The following is a 14599-nucleotide window of genomic DNA, read 5'->3' as shown; positions in this document are numbered from 1 at the left end:
GAAGTCATTGGAGAAAAAAGACTACAGAGTTCAACCTTCCCAAGAGAAAACTCCTAAAAAAAGAGCTGCCAGGCTACTAATGGAACCCAAGGGGCCTCAGGGCATTATTAGGTTTTATCCTTTCTCGTGCTGAGCTACCCACGAGGAACCAGGAACACATGACAGCATCAGGCTGATAGATTAGCCCGGCTGAATGGAACTCTGGCACCTGCCACCTGCTAATTTGCTGCCCGTCATCTTGCTTAATCACAGACATTTCATGGTCAGGATTTTGAGAAACTGCCACCCTTCTAGAATGACAAGATTTGTGCTGATTGTTATGCACATGTCATGGCGTCTCCAGTGCTAAGTTGGGGAGCCAGCATGAATGTTCGTTTTTGATTACCGTTCTCTACTGTTTGGTCAGGGATATAGGGCTGGCATATGAGGTCTACTACAAGGGCCCACATCTCTCAGCCTCATGAACTCATTTAACTGAGGGAATGGTAACCTTTGTGCCTACTTAGTGCTGAGTTACTACTGTGTGATCCCCTCAACTCAGGCTTTAGAGGTACTCCTGAAATTATTCATGGTGGGGTGCAGTCTGCATGGCACTACACTGTCCATATATCTTGCACTGCCGTTTTATTTCTACATTAAAAAAAACCCCATGGATTATGAAAGTAATCCCAACTTGCATTAGAAATATGATCCAAACATCAATAAAAGACAAGAAAACGATCAAATACCACATTAATTATGGTTATTTTAAGCTGAGTCTGATGGTACTCACCTGTAATCCTAGCACTTGGGAGGCTGAGGTAGAACTGTTGCTAGTTTGAAACTAGCCTAGGCTACAGTAGTGACTGAGTGAGCCTGAGACTATCTAATGAGACTGTCTCAGAAACATAAAAACCAAACCAGACAAACAAATGTCCCCCAAACAAAACAAAACGAAAACCTTAAAGGTTATTTTATGATCAAAACTTGAGATATCACCAAAGAGGAAAAGAATGAAGCTCTGGTAGTTTGGTTATGTGTGAATGAGGTTGGCACAATGCTGGCCCCATAGTAAGCTATCATTCAAACGAACTAAATCCTAAAGGCTCAATCTCCTGCCTGCCTCTTCCAGTGGGGCAGGATGTGATCCTGCATCTCCAGGACGATGCTGAGCAGTCCAGAGAACTCCGTGCCTGGCTGAACTGAAGAGATTTTGTGGGAAAGAGAAGCAGTGAAGTAGTTAAAAGGCATATTCTACACAGATGCCGCAGAGACGCTGGCAAGCTACATAGAGAATTGACTTCATTTTGAAACTAATTACAAATAATAGTGAGCTTTTAAAAGTTTTAAACTATTTTTATTGGTGTATAATCATCACAGTGTTGGGCATCCTACAGTATGGTATGTGCCCTGGGGATACTGATGCGCTTCCTGTTGCCCACTTTCAAAGTCCCAGCTCACTCTCTCCACTGCCAAGCCTCCCTTCTGCATTCGCTTTGTGAGGCCTGATGTATATACGTGCTCATGAATGGTACCTATGAAGAACTGTAGGGAATTACAAATGAGAGGAAACATGGAAGATTTGTCTTCTTATTCTTTGTTCTTCTTTTGTTGTTGCCCTTGTTATTTGAAATGGGATCTTAGTATACATCCCTGGCTGTCGTGGGCTTGTGATCACTCTGCCTCTGCAATTGCTGGAATCCTAAGCCTACAAGTAATATATATATATCCCCCCACACACATATCTGATTTATTTCAGTGAGAATGATGATCTCCAGTCAAAGCTAGCTCCTAGAAGAAAGCATGATTTCACTCTTCTTTACGGCTGACTATAACTGCACTGTGGACCTCACTTTCCTTACGTGCTCATCTACTGATAGACACCTGGGCTGATTCCATGACTTAGTTGTCATGATTGCTACAATAATCATGGTATGTAGGGGCCTGTGAGTTATGAGGTTTGAATAGGTGTGCCCCCATAGACTCATGTGTTTGAATGCTTGCCCCATAGGGAGTAGCCTTACTGGGAGTAGAGGTGTGCTTCTGTTGGAGAAGTGTGTCACTGCGGAGGCAGAGTTTGAGGTCTTATACATGCTCAAGCCCCACCCAGTGTGGAACACGGTCCCCTTCTGCTGCCCATGGATCAAGATGGAGAACTCTCACCTCCTTCTCCAGCACCATGTCTGCCTGGATGCTGCCATGTTTCCTGCATGGATGATCATGGGCTGAACCTCTAAAACAGGAAGCCAGACCCAATTAAATGTCTTCCTCTATACGTGCTTTCTTGGTCATGGTGTCTCTTCACAGCATGGCCTTAGATTCTTTTGGGTGTGTGCTGGTTATGTGTTAGTCCTACTTGTACTCTATGGAAGAACCTTCACACTGAGCTCTACAGTGGCTGCACAACTCACATTCCCACCAGTAGTTTATAAGGGAGCCTACATCTTGCCAGCATTTGTTGCTGTTTGTTTTGTGGCTGGCAGCCATTCTAACTGGGTTGAAATGGAATTTTAAAGGAGTTCTAATTTGCATCTCCCTGATGGCTAAGGCTGTTGAACATCCATGTATTTATTGGCCATCTGTACTTAACCTCTTAAGAGCTGTTGTTTCATTGGCCCGTTTATTGGTTGGGTTGTTTGGATTTTTTAGTGTTTGGTTTTTCAGTTCTTTCAGTCTATGTAATCATCCTCTGTCTAATGTATAGGTAGCATTTTCCATCCTGAAAGCTGTCTCTTCTGTTGATTGACCATTTCCTTTACTAGTGTAGCCCTGCTTTAATTCCATGCACATCCTGGCTTTATTTCCTGATCTTCTGTAATCCTTTCCAAGAAAACCTTCCCTGGGCCTTCATCTTCAAGTGTTTTTCCCCTCACAGAACTGTCAGCTCTGATTCATTCTGAATTGATATTTATATATTTGATGGAAGATATAGGTCCAGCTCATTTTTGCTCACACAGCTCTCAGCTACCTTTTTATCGCTGTGATTAAGTGCCATGATCAAGACAATTTAAAAAGGAAAGAGTTTATTTGGGGCTCACAGTTTCAGAGGGTGAGTCCCAAACCATCATAGTGTGGAGCAAGACAACAGGGATGCAGGATGGTGCTGGCATAGCAGCTGGGAGCTCACATCTGATCCAAAAGCACCAGGGGGCAGGAACGAGAAATGGTGTAGTATTTTAAAACCTCGAGGCCCTGCCCCCAGTGACACACCAACTCCAATGTGGGCATAAATCCCAATCCTTCCCAAATAGTTCCATCAATTGGAGACCAAGTATTCATGGGCCTACGGGGGCCATTAACACCACAGAGAGGCTATCTGTTTAAGGCATCATTGTAAAAGAAAAAAAATAGGTGGTTATTATTGTGTAGGCCCAACTCCGAGTCTTTTATCCTATTCTATTAATGTAAGTGTCTTGCTTTGTGCCAAGACTATGCTATTTCTGTTATTACGTCTCTGTAATCTGGCTTAAAATCAGTGAGTCTAACTCTTGCGTCCTTTCATTTCGGTTTGTTTTGTTTTAGCTAGGGATTATCTTTGCAATCCAAAGTCCTCTGTGCTTCTGCCTAAGTCTTAGGGTTTTCTTTTTCTATTTTTGAGACAATTGTCATTGGAGTTTTAAGGAAATTACAATAAATCTATAGGTTTCCTTTGACAGTGCAGAAGGGGAATGAATTTTTCTTCAAGTTAAAATCCCCTAGGAGCCAGAAGACTAGACAATAGCCACAGAATTTAGGAGCTGGAAGTATATTTTATTTATTTGATCAATTAAAAAATTGAAACGCATGTTTTAAAGTGGTAAGAGCACAATTTGGCCATGAGGATATTCTGTCACCAAGACAGTGACAGAAGCAGCTCAGGGACAGTTTGAAGTGTCATTTGATGCTGAATCGGGATGAAAGGGCTACTTTCCTTCAAACCCCAAAGTTCGGGAAACAGCACGTAGGCCTGCCACAAAGCGTCTGCAGCACAGGACAAATAGGATACCCGAGCACACCCCAGCGATGCAAGTTCCTCAGCTCATCCAGACTCATGAATAAGAAACTCTGAGGATGGGGCACAGCCAAGTGACGGCGAGTGATTCACTTATGGAACGGATTACGGTTTTAATTTTTCCTGCCAATATCAGATTTCTCTATCTCCTCCAACATAGTATTTAAAAATAAAACACACACACACACACACACACACACACACACACACACACACACACACACATACCACAACTGTGCTTAGAAAAATACATGAACTGGACACCAGAGAGAAGCCTCAGTGGGTAAGAGCACCTGTGCCCAAGCCTGACAATCTGAGTTCGAGCCCTCTGACATACATGGTGGAAGGAGAGAATGACTTCATATTCTCTCTCTCTCTCTCTCTCTCTCTCTCTCTTTCTCTCTTTCTCTCCCCCCCCCACACACATATATACATACACACACACACACGAAAACCTATTTTTTCTAATCAACATTGAACTGATTTAAAAAAAAAACTGCCAACCATACATTATTATTTGAATGGAACATAAACACTGCTCCCCTTGCTTTACCTCTTCCTTTGAAATAACATCTGAAAATATACCTGTTCAAAGATGCTTAGTTCCAAAACCTGTTTGTTTTTTGATTAGTTTAAAAATTTGTGAGGTAAGAATATTCCTGGAATAAACCAATACATTTATTCTAACCCAGTGTAGACAACAGGAAAAAAATTAAGGAAAATACAAATTAAAACAGGAAATCTTGGCCATGATGTCTAGGTGAAAGCTGGTAATTCTTTTTTTTTTTCCTTGAAGACTTCATTATTATTTCCTGCAGACAGAAGAGCTGTCCTTGAGGTCATGAAAGCAGGAGAGCTGGCCCAGTCCCTCCAAAGGCTGCAGCTCTCTGGAGAACAGCCCTGCACCTTGCCTGGGCTGCACACCAGAGCTGGCCCTGATGGGGTTGGCGTCTTTACACTTTATATCTAGGGGTGCAGCAAGTTCTTACAACCACAAGAATCATATTCATGGGAAAGATTTGAAAATGTACTTGTTAAATTATGTGAATAAAATAAAATGAAATTGGAAAAAAGGGGGGGCTAGTTTTTAGATTGCTGAGAAAAGGATGCTCTAGCTGGGTATGGTGGCACACGCCTTAAATCCCAGCACTCAGGAAGCAGAGGCAGGTAAGTCTTTGGAGTCCATCTTGATCTATATAGAGTTCCAGGGCAGCCAGAAAGAGAAACTCTGTCTCAAAAAACAAAACAAAACAAATGTCTCTGCAAAAGGGAGCAAAACCCCCAACTTCCTGATGGAATTCAATTCCCAGCAGCCAGATCACCTCAGACACTGCATACATATAGTAGACATACATAAGTACACACATATACACATGTACACATATATATATTGACGCACATACTTAAAATAACAGTAAATAGATCATATTTTTTTTAAAAAAAGGAAAGAGACTCTGTCTAGCGAACAATGGGACCCAAATCTAGAAATCAATAATAACAGGTTCCCAACATCCACCACCATCCTCTCCTCAACCTTCCGGTGTACATGTGGCTTCTTCATGTATGTAAACCTGAGGTACACTCGACTTGATTTGATATAAAAATTTGGCATTTCTTCGCTTGAATTTTTCTTTTTAAGTGTTTTATTTTGGAGCAACTTTGGATTTGCAGGAAAGCTTCAAGAGCATTCCAGAACATTCCACATACCTGTTTCCCAGGATACGCTCCAACTTTCACCAGGTCTTCAGAAATTGAAATAAACTCAAACGCCAAGCCTGCAGGTTACTGTCGAAGTAAAAACTCTACCACGCTTCCCAATTTCAGAAGTATGAATATTTAGTCAGCAAAGTGCCGTCTAGTTCTCAGTTCTAACACGAGCTCTGAATGGGCACAGCACCTGCCATGTTCTAGCTCAGTACTGTTTTCACCTCCCCCACAGCACCTGACTCAGTGGTTACGCCCCTGGGCGCCAGCTTACTATCTACCCTCAGTAGCTTCAATTTTTGTCCTCTCGATGCTTCTGTCACAGCTTCCGGATCCAGAACAGTGCTTGGTTGACATTGAACAAATACTCAGGAATCTTGGGTAAAAATGAAAGAAAGAATGGATGCTTACAAGGATGAGTTAATCGTGGTGTGTGTGTGTGTGTGTGTGTGTGTGTGTGTATGTGTGTGTGTGTGTACTAGGGGATGCATAATAAAAGATGCATCCATTGAGATGACTCGCAGTTCTGACAGTCTAACCTTCTGTTACCAGTCGTACACAGCGGAACCGCAGGAAATCTGTGTGTTATTCACAGCGTCATCGCTCACAGGAGCGCCACTTAGAACGGCTGCACTGAACGCCCTCTCTTTCAGTCAGTCTGTGCTTCTGTGTTGGTTCACTGGAACAGTATTTCCTGGTTACTCATTCGATACGCCAAGAAATGATATAAAGTTTAAATAACGCTCCAAATTAGAATAATTAAAACATGAATCATTCTCTGTAAAAAAGTGTATTAAAAAAGATCCGCAAATATCAGACACTGCTGTGATTCAGAACAAGGGAACATGAGAAGGCCAATTAAACGATGACAAGGCGGTGGGTGAATGAGGCATCGACCCCTCTCCTCACTCCCACTGCCGGCCTCTGAGACGAAAGGTCAAGGAATGAACTGCCAGGTTGGAGAAAGAATGAAAAGAGCATGAAACAAGAACTACTTTCCCTGTGTTTTCTGTGAATCCTTGTATTTTCCCACCGTCGAATGGGATAAAATGTGTCTAGGAATCAAAACACTTGATCACCTGACTGATCCGAAGGAGAGATAATCATTCCAGAAAAACCAACTAAATTATTGATTTATCAGTTGAAAACAAACAAGGGGGTGAACGTGGGACAGTTTATGATTCTCCGCTACACTTGGAGCTGACCCATGAGGGCGAGTGGACACTAACAAATGCATCCAATATGGCACAAGCTGATCCCAAGAGTCCAAGGAGCCCGCTGTCCCTCCTGGAACATCCCCAGGTTAGGATGCAATGAGTTTAAACACCTAAAATTCTCTGTCAAACTAAAGATTTAATAGAATAACTCTCAGTGCCAAAAACAGGTTCAATATTAACACCAAAAGGGGATTGAAGGGAAAATTCATCTCCTGACTCCATATATAAATTTGAAAGCACTCATAATGCTAACAAATGTTAAAAAAAAAACTAACCTTACAATAAACTTTTTCCTCTACAAAAAAGGAGAGCAATGATTAGTCACTTAAGGCTAAGATTATTAATTTGTAACTGTTTTATATAACAAAAATAAGCTGAATTATTTCATATTATTTTGAACCAAATACTATGTAAAGAAATATATAATTAAAATGTATTAAAACTCCACAATACTCACTCAAGAAAATCCATACAAATTCTTAATTTTAATGTATGCATTTGCTATTGGCCAAAGTGATGAATCAGAGAAAAATTTGACAGAATGAGTCAGAGATCAGACATGTCCAACTCACACAAGAACAGTACAGGAAAAAGAGGTTATGAGAGGGGGGGGACAGGGGAAGGGAGATGTGTGGAGTGGTTTGTGTTTGTATGTGGCAGTTTTACCGTGACAGTTTTACAGAGACAGACTGCAGAAGAACAAGCTAGACACATACAAAGACAGAATGAACCAGAGAATGAGAAGAAGCCAGGTTAGAAATGATTACCAAAGCTAGCATGAGGCTAAGCAGAGAAATTCAGTCAGAAGCTGAGAGAAGTCAGATTGAATTCGTCGGCTTGGAAGATTCGTTGTACAGAGACGAGAAACTTTCAGTCCTTGGCCTAGGGATGGTTAGAATAGGGAAAGAAACACTCTGGGCTCAGCCTAAGTATTAGCACAGATTAGGTAAGGCTCTCCTCTGATCCCTCTATTGGAGAGGGAGGGGGAAGCAACAATTACATCTGGCAAATAAGTTACTTTTACAACTGGGTTCTATAAAAAGGACTGCAAACACTGGTGACTCTCACTGCTCAGCTATTGTGTTTAAAATGTATCTAAAATCCTTTCTGTACCTACAGAACCAAGGTTCCTAGGAACGGTGAGTGCACACACTCAAAGAGAAGTTGAGGCAGCCTGTGAGTGCAACAAAAAATAAAGCCAAGGAAGCTAAGCTATCAAGTGTGTTTCCGGGATGCTCTGGACTCGCTGTGGGCTGGGACGGGTTTGTGCTGAGCGTGCTGTGCATGAGAGAGTTCAGTGTGGCTTGGTGTAACAGGCTCCTGGTTGCGTCCATACACGTGGGAGCCAACCTGAAGGGCGCCAAAGAGCAAAGCATCATCAATGGAGCATCATGACTAGCAGCAAGCACTGCAACAGATCAAATATGTATTGATATATATCGATATAACAATACCAAAAATCCGTTAATTTGCTATTACGCTTTTGAAAAGAAAGAACTCTCCCTAAAAATGCAAAAACAAAACAAAACAAAAAAATCCAAAAACCATTTTTTAGTTAAAAAAGAATCATCCATTTCTTACCTTGGAAGAAACTGATGCAATTTTGAAATTGTCAGTTATAAGGGAAAAAATCGAAGTCCCTATCCTGTTGTTTCTTAATACACTACTTCAGGGTCAGCAACCATTAGCCAGGGAGAGAAGGGTTTTGTTAATGAATCCCAAAAGTAGGTATGGAAGAAATGCTAAGTGGGAAGGAAGACTCACCACTTTTACCAGTGCTAATGGAATGATGTATTCAGGCAAAAAAATCTCGGTAAGTAAAATCTGTAGGTTGATAAAACCTGATCACACTGGCAGACTGGGATATTCTCCCTGAAGCTGCAGCGTCAGCCCAGCACTGTGCACCTCCCAGGAGGCGTGACCCGAGGAATATGCTATGGGAGAAGCAGAGCTCCAGTCTCTGAATCCAACCAAGATCTGACGTCCGAGTTGTAATAAATTTAGATTACAGAGTAAAAAGTTAACACCAACAGCTGAACTCGGTACCTGGAACATTCTATTGTCCAGGTAGTTCAGTTTCTTTAATAAGAGAAGGGCTTGAAAAAGGGGGGAGGGGATACCCTAAAGAAAAGTCAAGAGACTAATTAATCAAATGAATTAAGTTTGGTTTCTCTGTTTAAAAAACGTGAACCTTTTGAGACAGGCCTCTCACTGAGCCAGAGATCACTGCTTGCCCAGGCGCTGCCTCTCCAGCGCTAGGATCCAGACGTGAAGAGCCAGTTTCTACATGCACTGCTGGGTATCTGAAGCCAGGTCCCTCTACTTATACAGCACCTACCTTACCAACTGAATCATCTCCCCAGGCCTGAGTCTCCCCTTACAGAGTCTGTTCCTTGTATAGTTAAGTCGTTGTTCAGCCAACATGTGGAAACAAACACCCAAGTACTTTATTTCCATAAATCTAAACCTGATAGTTAAGAGGACCCGCAGGCATTTCGCTTATGCATGCAGTCGAGTTCTAGTAGACACACTGACTTAAGAAATGGGCTCCAAGCAAGTAAAAGATCTGTACAATAAGAACTTGAAGCCTCTGAAGAAGGAAATTGAAGAAGACCTCAGAAGATGGAAAGATCTCCCATGCTCATGGATTGGCAGGATTAATATAGCAAAAATGGCCATTTTACCAAAAGCGATCTACAGATTCAATGCAATCCCCATCAAAATACCAATCCAATTCTTCAAAGAGTTAGACAGAACAATTTGCAAATTCATCTGGAATAACAAAAAACCCAGGATAGCTAAAACTATCCTCAACAATAAAAGGACTTCAGGGGGAGTCATTATCCCTGAACTCAAGCAGTATTACAGAGCAATAGTGATAAAAACTGCATGGTATTGGTACAGAGACAGACAGATAGACCAATGGAATAGAATTGAAGACTCAGAAATGAACCCACACACCTATGGTCACTTGATTTTTGACAAAGGAGCCAAAACCATCCAGTGGAAAAAAGATAGCATTTTCAGCAAATGGTGCTGGTTCAACTGGAGGTCAGCATGTAGAAGAATGCAGATTGATTCATGCTTATCACCCTGTACAAAGCTTAAGTCCAAGTGGATCAAGGACCTCCACATCAAACCAGATACACTCAAACTAATAGAAGAAAAAGTGGGGAAGCATCTCGAACACATGGGCACTGGAGAAAATCTCCTGAACAAAACACCAATGGCTTATGCTCTAAGATCAAGAATCGACAAATGGGATCTCATAAAACTGCAAAGCTTCTGTAAGGCAAAGGACACTGTGGTTAGGACAAAACGGCAACCAACAGATTGGGAAAAGATCTTTACCAATCCTACAACAGATAGAGGCCTTATATCCAAAATATACAAAGAACTCAAGAAGTTAGACCGCAGGGAGACAAATAACCCTATTAAAAATGGGGTTCAGAGCTAAACAAAGAATTCACAGCTGAGGAATGACGAATGGCTGAGAAACACCTAAAGAAATGTTCAACATCTTTAGTCATAAGGGAAATGCAAATCAAAACAACCCTGAGATTTCACCTCACACCAGTGAGAATGGCTAAGATCAAAAACTCAGGTGACAGCAGATGCTGGCGAGGATGTGAAGAAAGAGGAACACTCCTCCATTGTTGGTGGGATTGCAGACTGGTACAACCATTCTGGAAATCAGTCTGGATGTTCCTCAGAAAATTGGACATTGAACTACCTGAGGACCCAGCTATACCTCTCTTGGGCATATACCCAAAAGATGCCCCAACATATAACAAAGACAGGTGCTCCATTATGTTCATAGCAGCCTTATTTATAATAGCCAGAAGCTGGAAAGAACCCAGATGCCCTTCAACAGAGGAATGGATACAGAAAATGTGGTACATCTACACAGTGGAATATCAGCTATTAAAAACAATGACTTTATGAAATTCATAGGCAAATGGAGGGAACTGGAAAATATCATCCTGTGTGAGGTAACCCAATCACGGAAAAATACACATGGTATGCATTCATTGATAAGTGGCTATTAACCCAAATGCTTGAATTACCCTAGATGCACAGAACACATGAAACTCAAGATGGATGATCAAAATGCGAATGCTTCACTCCTTCTTTAAAAGGGGAACAAGAATACCCTTGGCAGGGAATAGGGAGGCAAAGTTTAGAACAGAGGCAGAAGGAACACCCATTCAGAGTCTGCCCCTCAGGTAGCCCATACATATACAGCCACCAATTTAGACAAAATGGATGAAGCAAAGAAGTGCAGGCCGACAGGAACTGGATGTAGATCTCTCCTGAGAGACACAGCCAGAATACAGCAAATACATAGGCGAATGCCATCATTAAACCACTGAACTGAGAACAGGACCCCCGTTGAAGGAATCAGAGAAAGAACTGGAAGAGCTTGAAGGGGCTTGAGACCCCATATGAACAACAATGCCAAGCAACCAGAGCTTCCAGGGACTAAGCCACTACCCAAAGACTATACATGGACTGACCCTGTTCTCTGACCTCATAGGTAGCAATGAATCTCCTAGTAAGAGCACCAGTGGAAGGGGAAGCCCTTGGTCCTGCTAAGACTGAACCCCCAGTGAATGTGATTGTTGGGGGGAGGGCGGTAATGAGGGGAGGTTGGGGAGGGGAACACCCATTTAAAAGGGGAGGGGGAGGGGCTAGGGGGATGTTTGCCCGGAAACCGGGAAAGGGAATAACAATCGAAATGTAAATAAGAAATACTCAAGTTAATAAAGAAAAAAAGAAAAAAGAAAAAAAAAAAGAAATGGGCTAGCACCCTGACCCCAAGCTACATTTAAAAATATAGTCCTATTCTTCACTTATTGTGTCAATATTTGAAAATGAACAGCCTAGTTCTAAAATCCGTTTAAGAGACAGAATCAAAATGAGTCATGGCGAAACTTCTGTAAATTGTTCCAGTAAAATATTATCTATCTATCTATCTATCTATCTATCTATCTATCTATCTATCTATCTATCCATCCTCCCTTCCTTCCTTCTCTCCTTCCTTCCTCCTTCCCTTCCTTCCTTCCTTCTCTCCTTCCTTCTTCTTTCTTTCTCTCTCTCTCTCTCTCTCTCTCTCTCTCTCTCTCTCTCTCTCTCTCTCTCTCTCTCTCTTTCCAGAAAGCCTTGCATTGAGAGCACCTCAGTCTTCCACCTCTGAGTTTAGCTAATGTGGGCAGGGAAGTGCTTCACCCACAATGACTCATAGTGAAAGGATTCCACAGCAAAGACCCACAGTTGAGCCCAATTCGAATTAACAGCAGTATTGCTGAATGAATTTCAATTTTCAACAGGATATTGATCAAGTTGGGGGGAAAGTCTTGACTAAATGCATCACACTGTGCACTCTGGTGGCAATATCTCTCACTGTTACATTGTTGTACAGATAAAGGGCACAGCAAATTGCTCACTGAATCACCCCTAAGCCCAGATGTGCCAGCTAGAAAATGGACTCTCACTCCCTACAGAAGTCATACAAAGAAGAATTAGATCAATGAGTTGCTTCTACATCCTGGTAGCGTGACAATTAAATCCAATAATGGAACTCTTAACGTCATAAAATACCCAACTTTAAGATGACAACACTGAGCTGGCGGTAGGGTCATACACCTTTAATCTCAGCAAGTGGTAGGCAGAGGCAGGCACATCTCTGAATTCAAGGACAGCCTGGTCCACAGAGTAAATTCCAGGTCAGCCAGGGCTACACAGAGAAACCCCATCTCAAAAAAAAAACAAAAACAAAAACAAAGGCAAACAAAAAGATGCCAACACCGTGTGTAAATAAAACAACTCAGGCTGCATCCCTGGGCTAATCATATCTCTCCAGATCAGTGGGCCATCCTACCTTGGCTTTCTTTTTTTCCAGGTAAATTTAGTAAGTCCCTAAGGGTATTCTTCTCAAAGCTCATGTTTGATATAAAATAGCAAACATTAGAATAATGGCAGAGAAAAAAGACAGCTGTGTTGAAGTTCACAGACATGAGCTCACGCGAAGAAAGAGAAAAAATGCAGAGCTCTTAAACGGCCTGGCTTTCAAGTAGATGCCTGGCAGGTACCATCGATCTGTAGAACTAGTTGATTAAATATTGATGGAAGGCTAAAGACTATCCGATAGTAATCATTAGGGTGGTAACGAGATCACATTGCGCATTTTTCTAATAGAGGATTTCTGACTTTTTACGGGAAGTGGTTATTATATGTAGTAAACTGATTTTTTTTTTAAAAAAGATATATATGAAATCATGGTCTAAAAATTCACCTGCGTCCTATTAGTTTGCAAGCTGTCATTTGAACTGATGTGCCTATGAGCAGAAAGCTCCTCACATTATATGATTACACTATTCCTAACTTTGGATCCTAAGCGCCCAAGAAGGAACTAGGAGAGTGGTATAATCCATGTTAATGCTCCGCAGATCACAAATGTCTACATCATCATCATCATTGCTATCATAGCTGCTGCCTGCACCCAGAATAAGAAAGTGTGAGTGGAGGGTATGCAGCATGCAAACCTCCCCCAAGGGCAAGCACTAGCACCACAGCCTTCCACACGGGGAAGGCAGTGTGCTGTTGATAGCCATGGTGCGGGGAGTGGGGGTGGGGGGACGTCCAAAGGTTGAAGGTCAAACTCACATGGCCTAATATATCAAATGGCGGCTGGCTCTGGACTCGTTGTTTTAGTCTCACGGGCAAAAGCAGAACCAAGTCTCTTTACAAAACAAAACAAAACAAAACAAAAACCAGAAATGTACGCGTGCTCATACAGTGCTATTTGCATGCAACCATATAAGGAAACCATAGGTAACACTGCAGCCATGTTTATGCTGAGGTCTGCAAGCTGACACTCAAGAAGTGAAGGGTAGTGTCTTGCTTCCCCCATGATATTGTAGATAGAAATATAAAAGTTAACCAACACTTTTGAACATGTATGTCCTTTCCTTTAGAAGAAAGCCAAAGGGAACTTTTTCCTGAGATGACTACACGTTGGATTTTGATGCACTATTTTAAGATCGGATACACAAGAGGTTATAAAGAAGCCCCTCGCTATGGCGTGGTGACGTGCCATTACTGTTGGTGTTATTCAGACTGCCTGACCCACCCTGCATTTGCTGGAGGTGTGTGTTCTTCACACTCACCTTTGCCTCGTGTCAGAGTCTTCTAGCTTGGCTGTACCATTACAACTGCTTCTCAGTGGCCTGGCCTCTGTTCTTTTGCTGCAGTCTGTCAGCCCCGCTGGCACTGCTGGTGCCTTAACTGTCTTCTTTTATTGGCTTCCCAGTAAGAACCTGGAAAAGAACAAGGACAATCACACAGGGCGTTTCCACAGAATGTCCAAGTGACCCTCAGAAAGATGCCTCCCCACAGCTCTCTGGATGAGGAGGCTTGGACGGACAGCCATTTCGGCTTTTACTGCCTCAGCTCCGTCTTAGCCGACTGCGAAGACATGACCACTGACCTCCCCAGTGTTCACATTGCTGATTCACACCTGCTCGCTGCCCAGAGTCTTGAGTAGAACCCTTCAGGTGACACAGCGAATACTCTCAGTGAGGACAAAGTCTAGTAGTCCATTGTCTAGAAGCAAGCTCAGCTTCCTGACGAAACCTGAATAAATACTAGGCAGTGCTGTAGAGATAACAGATGTGAACCGAGATCGTCACGTGAGCTCGTGAATCTC

At 42.3% G+C, this 14599-nt stretch overlaps 1 protein-coding gene across 19 annotated transcripts in view; it reads right to left on the bottom strand.

Moving 5' to 3' along the window:
• The window catches only part of Osbpl6 (oxysterol binding protein-like 6), a 197167-nt gene that overhangs the window by 87746 nt on the left and 94822 nt on the right, over positions 1-14599 (bottom strand). For 18 of the 19 annotated variants that reach the window (XM_017591693.3, XM_017591695.3, XM_039104857.2 and 15 more), the window contains one exon: positions 14061-14210. The gene's annotated coding sequence lies outside the window, so the exon portion shown is untranslated. Of the gene's footprint in view, positions 1-14060; positions 14211-14355; positions 14411-14599 lie in introns of those variants that run through there. The other variant, NM_001107735.1, reaches the window with a different exon arrangement.

Source organism: Rattus norvegicus, chromosome 3 (assembly GCF_036323735.1).
Source record: "Rattus norvegicus strain BN/NHsdMcwi chromosome 3, GRCr8, whole genome shotgun sequence".
In the NCBI taxonomy this organism is placed as follows: domain Eukaryota; kingdom Metazoa; phylum Chordata; class Mammalia; order Rodentia; family Muridae; genus Rattus; species Rattus norvegicus.
This window is presented reverse-complemented; position numbering and strand designations above follow the sequence as displayed.